At 40.4% G+C, this 6069-nt stretch overlaps 1 pseudogene; it reads right to left on the bottom strand.

Annotated features, from left to right (window-relative positions):
• Positions 1-434: 434 nt before the first annotated feature.
• Positions 435-5846, bottom strand: LOC132893540 (2-amino-3-carboxymuconate-6-semialdehyde decarboxylase-like; annotated as a pseudogene).
• Between the last annotated feature and the right edge of the window lie 223 nt (positions 5847-6069).

The following is a 6069-nucleotide window of genomic DNA, read 5'->3' as shown; positions in this document are numbered from 1 at the left end:
AACACTGTTTAAATACTCTGCTTTCTGATTCTACTTTGTTTCTATAGTCTAAAAATGAATGAACTGAAACATCAGTTTTCACAATTCAGGCCTTTAAGTCAGGCTGTACAGAGCATGAGAGCCGAATCTTTTCCTGATCATCTATTCCTGGCTCGACTACTTGTTTTATCTGAAAGTAGACATGTTTAGTGAGCCACAAACCTAAAGCTGGAACTCCATGAATGTTTATTATGCTAACTTGTAGGCTTTTTGACACGGGAATATTTTGCTGTTGACCATTTTGCTATAAGAACATGCCCTGTCATGTTTTATTCCTGACATGCATTCTCCAGTGATGAGAAATTGATGATGAGTGACTGATCAAATCACACCACTGAAACTGCAAAGAAAAGATATTTTATTGTTTCTAGGACAATGTCTCTCATCTTTCCAGAAATCTTGAAACAATCCACTGCACCTTCGTTTTTATGTTCTGGCACCAATGAGGCAGGCAACTGAATTCTTAGCACGTCACTCAATCTGTTTCCTGTCAAGACCCAACAATTTGAGAGCATTTCCTGCCAGGAGTTTATCCTGCAAATAAGTAAGAAAAAGAAAAACAATACAACTCCAGCTGAGTGTTGGCAAAGCATGATCAAATCGAAACAGTCAAATCTGAAATTTGAGTAAATCTGCACAAATATTCTAATCAGTGAACTATCAGAGTGTTGTGGGAGGATTTATATCAAATCAGCATTTGGGACCTGGTACCTTTAGTGTGCCGTCAAATTCACGCATTGATTCGATCAATATTCCTGGCACAAGCTCTCCAAGAAGAAATGGGGAATCTGTTCCTAACGTCACCTTATCCTGGAACAGAAGAGTGCACAGTGCTTATAAAGACAGACTTATTCAGACAGGTTATGTCTGTAACACAAAAACATCACCTTCAATCTTAGTCTTAAATAGTGTGCTGATTTGGATCTCTGTTATATACAGTAGATCCTCTTTTATATTAATGTTAAAATATTTTACCTTTCATAGTCTTTAATATGTACATGAATATCTTACTTTTAAATGTTTGCTTGCATGCCTTCTGAATGGTCACATGACCAGATATACAGCACCCAGTGGCGGAACAACTGCACACAAGGCCCCAGGGCAAAACACCAATCAGCACCTCCCACCACATGGTGAAATTGCAAACAAACAAATTAGAAGGCTTGCGGCATATAGGCCTACTCAGGCTATATCTAACAAAAAGCAGTTTTTAAGAACATAGCCTTTGGACCTAGCCATGGTGAAATTGCAAACAGAAGGCCTGCGGCATATAATCAGGCTATATTAGAACAGAACTTGCTCAAAGTTTTTTATTCATCTCATCTCATTATCTCTAGCCGCTTTATCCTTCTACAGGGTCGCAGGCAAGCTGGAGCCTATCCCAGCTGACTATGGGCGAAAGGCGGGGTACACCCTGGACAAGTCGCCAGATCATCACAGGGCTGACACATAGACACAGACAACCATTCACACTCACATTCACACCTACGGTCAATTTAGAGTCACCAGTTAACCTAACCTGCATGTCTTTGGACTGTGGGGGAAACCGGAGCACCCGGAGGAAACCCACGCGGACACGGGGAGAACATGCAAACTCCGCACAGAAAGGCCCTCGCTGGCCACGGGGCTCGAACCCAGGACCTTCTTGCTGTGAGGCGACAGCGCTAACCACTACACCACCGTGCCGCCCAAGTTTTTTATTATTATTTTATTTTTAATTTTTTATGGGCCTACATAGCCTGTATTTTCCATTCATTTTTTATGATGTTCCAAATAGACACTAAACAACAACAACAACAACAACAAAAAAAAAAATCCAGCAATCATGAATGATACACCCTCATTGTGTAAGCACATCTTCAACTACAAAGCCAACACGGAAAGCTGCGTTCGTCATTAAAAAGGCCTTCGACGCGCCTTGCACTCCGCAATGTCGTCGACTATTTGAGGGATGTGAAGCGCTCTTGCTCGCTCATTCTCAATTGATAAAATGGCCAATCTACAGTCTCTCTTGACCCATTGCACTCCTGAGATAAATTTTTATCAATTTTAATTTGGAGAAAGAGCGCTCTGCTGTCGCAACTGAGATGGGGAGAGTGAGAAAAAGCAAGAAGGCCGTGCTGAAAACATATCTGTTTAGTCAAGCTTTTTGTTAATGGTGTTTATGAGGTAAAGGTGTAGATCTGGAGGGTCCTCAGACATAGAGTGTTTTGGTAAACTGGGATGTATGGATGCTGTCAGTCCCCACTTGCTTGCTCACTCACGTTTGTTGACAGTGTAGTGGCTGCTGCTTTATGTCCTGGGGCTTCTTCATGCCTGTGTTACCTTCTGACTCTCCCCTTTTAGTTATGCTGTCATAGTTAGTTGCTGGAGTCCCTGCTTGTACTCGGTGCAATATGTATACTGTTCCTACTTATTCAGGTGACATTGGGCATACCTAACAACCTGTGTCCCCCCCCCCCCCAAATCTGTCCCTCTGAGTTACATGTTGGTCCTGGGATCGAGATGCTGAACCTCTTCTGCTCCTCGGACCTGCCTGATCCATCCTGGTGCCCTGTGTCTGGTTGCAGTCTCATCGCATCACTCCTGTGGAGGACGACCTCATGAGGACAGTTGAAAGTCACACTTGGAAGACGCTCTGGACACTTACAGTAATGCTTTTATGGCTGAGGACTACAGTTGACTTGCTAACTTTAGGACTGCAGTTGTCATGAACAGTTTTGCACTCAAGTTTCCATCAATGAAGAGTTTATAACATCAACAAAACTGACTTCTTGTTAAAACTGTTAATGTTATAGTCATGCTATCTGTTGTTGCCCAAATGAGGATGGGTTCCCTTTTGAGTCTGGTTCCTCTCGAGGTTTCTTCCTCATGTCGTCTGAGTGAGTTTTTCCTTGCCACCGTCGCCACAGGCTTGCTCATTGGGGATAGATTAGGGATAAAATTATCTCATGTTTTAAGTCGTTCAAATTGTGTAAAGCTGCTTTGCGACAATGTTTATTGTTAAAAGCACTATACAAATAAACTTGACTAGTTGACCAGGAAAGCTGGAGTCAATATCCCGACCATAGTGATCACACAGTCGATGGGCCACTTCATATAGCTCCTCATCCTTGGCATGCTGGAGCGTATTTGGATGAATAGCCTCAAACAAATGAGCAGTCCGATTTAAACTGACAAACCTTTGTGACAGCTGCTGAATGATTACATCAAGGTATGCATAGAACACATTCACCCGAAAATAATGTTCTGCATCGGAAAGCCAACTGTCTTCGCTAAGGTGATCAAAGTGGCGCTTCACTTTTTTCAACCTGGTGGCTACAAATTGCGTTTGACTGCCCCATTTCACAGCCAATGCCATAGTGGAAGCCTTTGCCTCATCAAACTGCTCCCTGTATTCCTGTAGAGTTTGTACAGCATTCTGCAATAATGCAGACGCTTTGAGGAGATCAATGGTTGTCTCCTGCAGTAACCTTGAGATGGCATTAGTGCACTCCAAAATCTTTGTCTGAAGGCTGATTAAAAATATGAACTGAAATTTAGTAATGGCCTTTTTAAGTGCATCTGCCTCATCTTGTTCATTCGTTTTATCGCTTGTAAGTGAGAGCTTTAATGACGTCTCCATATCTGTACTTTAACGCAACAAGCGCATCGTAGCGGGAGGACCAGCGGGTTGGGCAGAGGCGTTTCAAGGTTATGTCCCTGCTCTCTGGGCTCAATAAGTTGCCAGACTCTTGTTGTATGTCGTCAGACAGATGAGGATGTTAGGCAGCCTTTAGATCCTACCCATCATGCATTGCAGTTTTTTTTGCAAATTCCTCAAATGAAAAACAATTAAATACAAAAGGAACAGCTTAGTTTAGCTTGAAAACATTACGATTTATTATATTTTAAGTTTGTTTAGGGACTTCACAGGGTTTTTTTAAATTTTATTTGTTTTAACCATGATAAGAATGTGTAGCAAAAATGAGATATATAGGTCAACTAGTCTGTAATCATGTGAAAACTTGTAGGTTTCAAGGAATTTCCAATGAAATCGCGTAAGACACATTTATTGGGAGGGCCTAAATGTCAAAGGGTGGGGCCCTGTACGGCTAGGGGGAGGGCCAAAGGCCCAGGGGCAATGGCCCCGCCCGCCCCCCTTTAGCTCTGCCCCTGACAGCACCTCTCACTGATACTGAATGATGCATTGAGATCTTTGAAATTTCATCTGATATGAGCTCAAAGGTCACATCCATAATGTGGAAATTATCCACAGGACTTGAATTTATATTTTCAATCGTTGTGCATCTAAAAGTGCAACATTTCGAAGTTGTAGGCTGTGACTTGGCTTTTCGAAAAACTTCCATACACACACTTGAATGCTGTATTAAGAAACCCAACAGATTACTTCAAATAATTTGATAGTATGTAGTACTAGATTTCAGACATGCAGTATTTCCTGAGATGAAATAGAAATCCTACCTTTCAGATGACATCAATGAGGAACCGAAGAGCAAATGGGTTATGGACCAGAGAGTCTGTAAAATGATCCTAAGTATTTACATGGATTGATCTTATACTGTCTGTCGCACACAGGTCTGACTGGACATTGAATCCATGCTCGATTCATCCAATCGTATATGAAAAAGCACCACCTTGAAGAGATGATGTACCGTAGCATTAATCAGACAACACGATGCCAGTTCTCACCTTCAGAGCTGAACATTTCAGTGTTTCATAACCAACCTCCGTGAGCAAAGCAGACCTTGAGCTTTGGGAATCTCTCAGAAATACTCCCCAAGATCATGTAGCAAATAGCCATTATACGTAGTTTCTGAAGGCATACCTATCAGGAAGTGACCATATTCTGATGACCTTGAACTATTATCATGTTAATACAGTAATACTTCACAATTTACCATTTAAGAATCATTTTTAACTAAGCCTGAAAAAACAAGTCTTTTACTGAGGAAAAATGTTTATGAAATGGTCACTAATCATTTGAATCTAGCATCACGGTGCTCTATCTACTGTAATCTGAGGAAAAAATCTAATTGAAATAACCCAATAGAATTTGATTTAAAATATTGTCTGCCAGAATTAATTCATAGTCACCAACTAGCCAAGGCAGCCAGTACTTGGCCATTCATCAATCCACCTGCATATCCCATGGATGCACAAATAATGGACAGTTTAGGTCCTCAGCAGCCTGAGAGGTTCAGAAACACTATACATTGATCCATATGTATATTTTACCATCAACAATCACTAATGATCCTTATCCTTATTATAATTAACAGTTATTCCACAAAATCTTGTCGTACAGAGCTGATAGCCAATGAGGCACGTAAGCCGTCTATAACGAGATTGAGTGGAATAACTGTTATATCCACATTCACTGAATTTTGAGAAACAGAGCATTTTTATTTTAATTTTTTGCAAATTCAATAAATAAAAACTTTACCCACTTAGAATGTAAGCAAACTTGCAAAATGACAGTAGCAATTTGTGAAAAATGCAATAATAATAATTCTTGAAAAATAAAAAACATACATTCGTACTATCAAATATTTTTATTCCGTAGTTTGTTGCTTTTTTGTATTTTTTGGGGTTTTATTTTTGAGTAGAGTTTTTATTTTGTCCTCCGTTGGTTCAGCAACATGCTCCACCATTTTGTTTTTCTCTACTCACTGTACTCGCTGATAGCCTAGTAGTAGAGTAGCCAATCAGAGTGCACGATTGCTCATATCCAGTGAATGTGGATATAGTAATATCTGATATACAGTCCTATCACTTGAACAGGCTTCCTTTAGACTTACAGCCATTCACTTAGTGCAGTATATACTCTCTAATTCTAACATGCCTGAGCTAACTCATCAGCTAATTACCATTTGTTCATTCTTTTCTATTAAACCTTTACAATATACAGAAATATCCAGAGTAGCAAAGTGGCATAAAAGGTCAAGAGTATTTCCTGCTTCACAGCTCCATGTGTGAGAAATCCGCCAACTTCAACCTCAGTAGATGGACAATAACACAAACAAAAGA

The sequence above is a fragment of the Neoarius graeffei genome, chromosome 10 (assembly GCF_027579695.1).
Source record: "Neoarius graeffei isolate fNeoGra1 chromosome 10, fNeoGra1.pri, whole genome shotgun sequence".
In the NCBI taxonomy this organism is placed as follows: domain Eukaryota; kingdom Metazoa; phylum Chordata; class Actinopteri; order Siluriformes; family Ariidae; genus Neoarius; species Neoarius graeffei.
The sequence above is the reverse complement of the archived record's forward strand: the minus strand, read 5'-3'. Positions and strand labels throughout refer to the sequence as shown.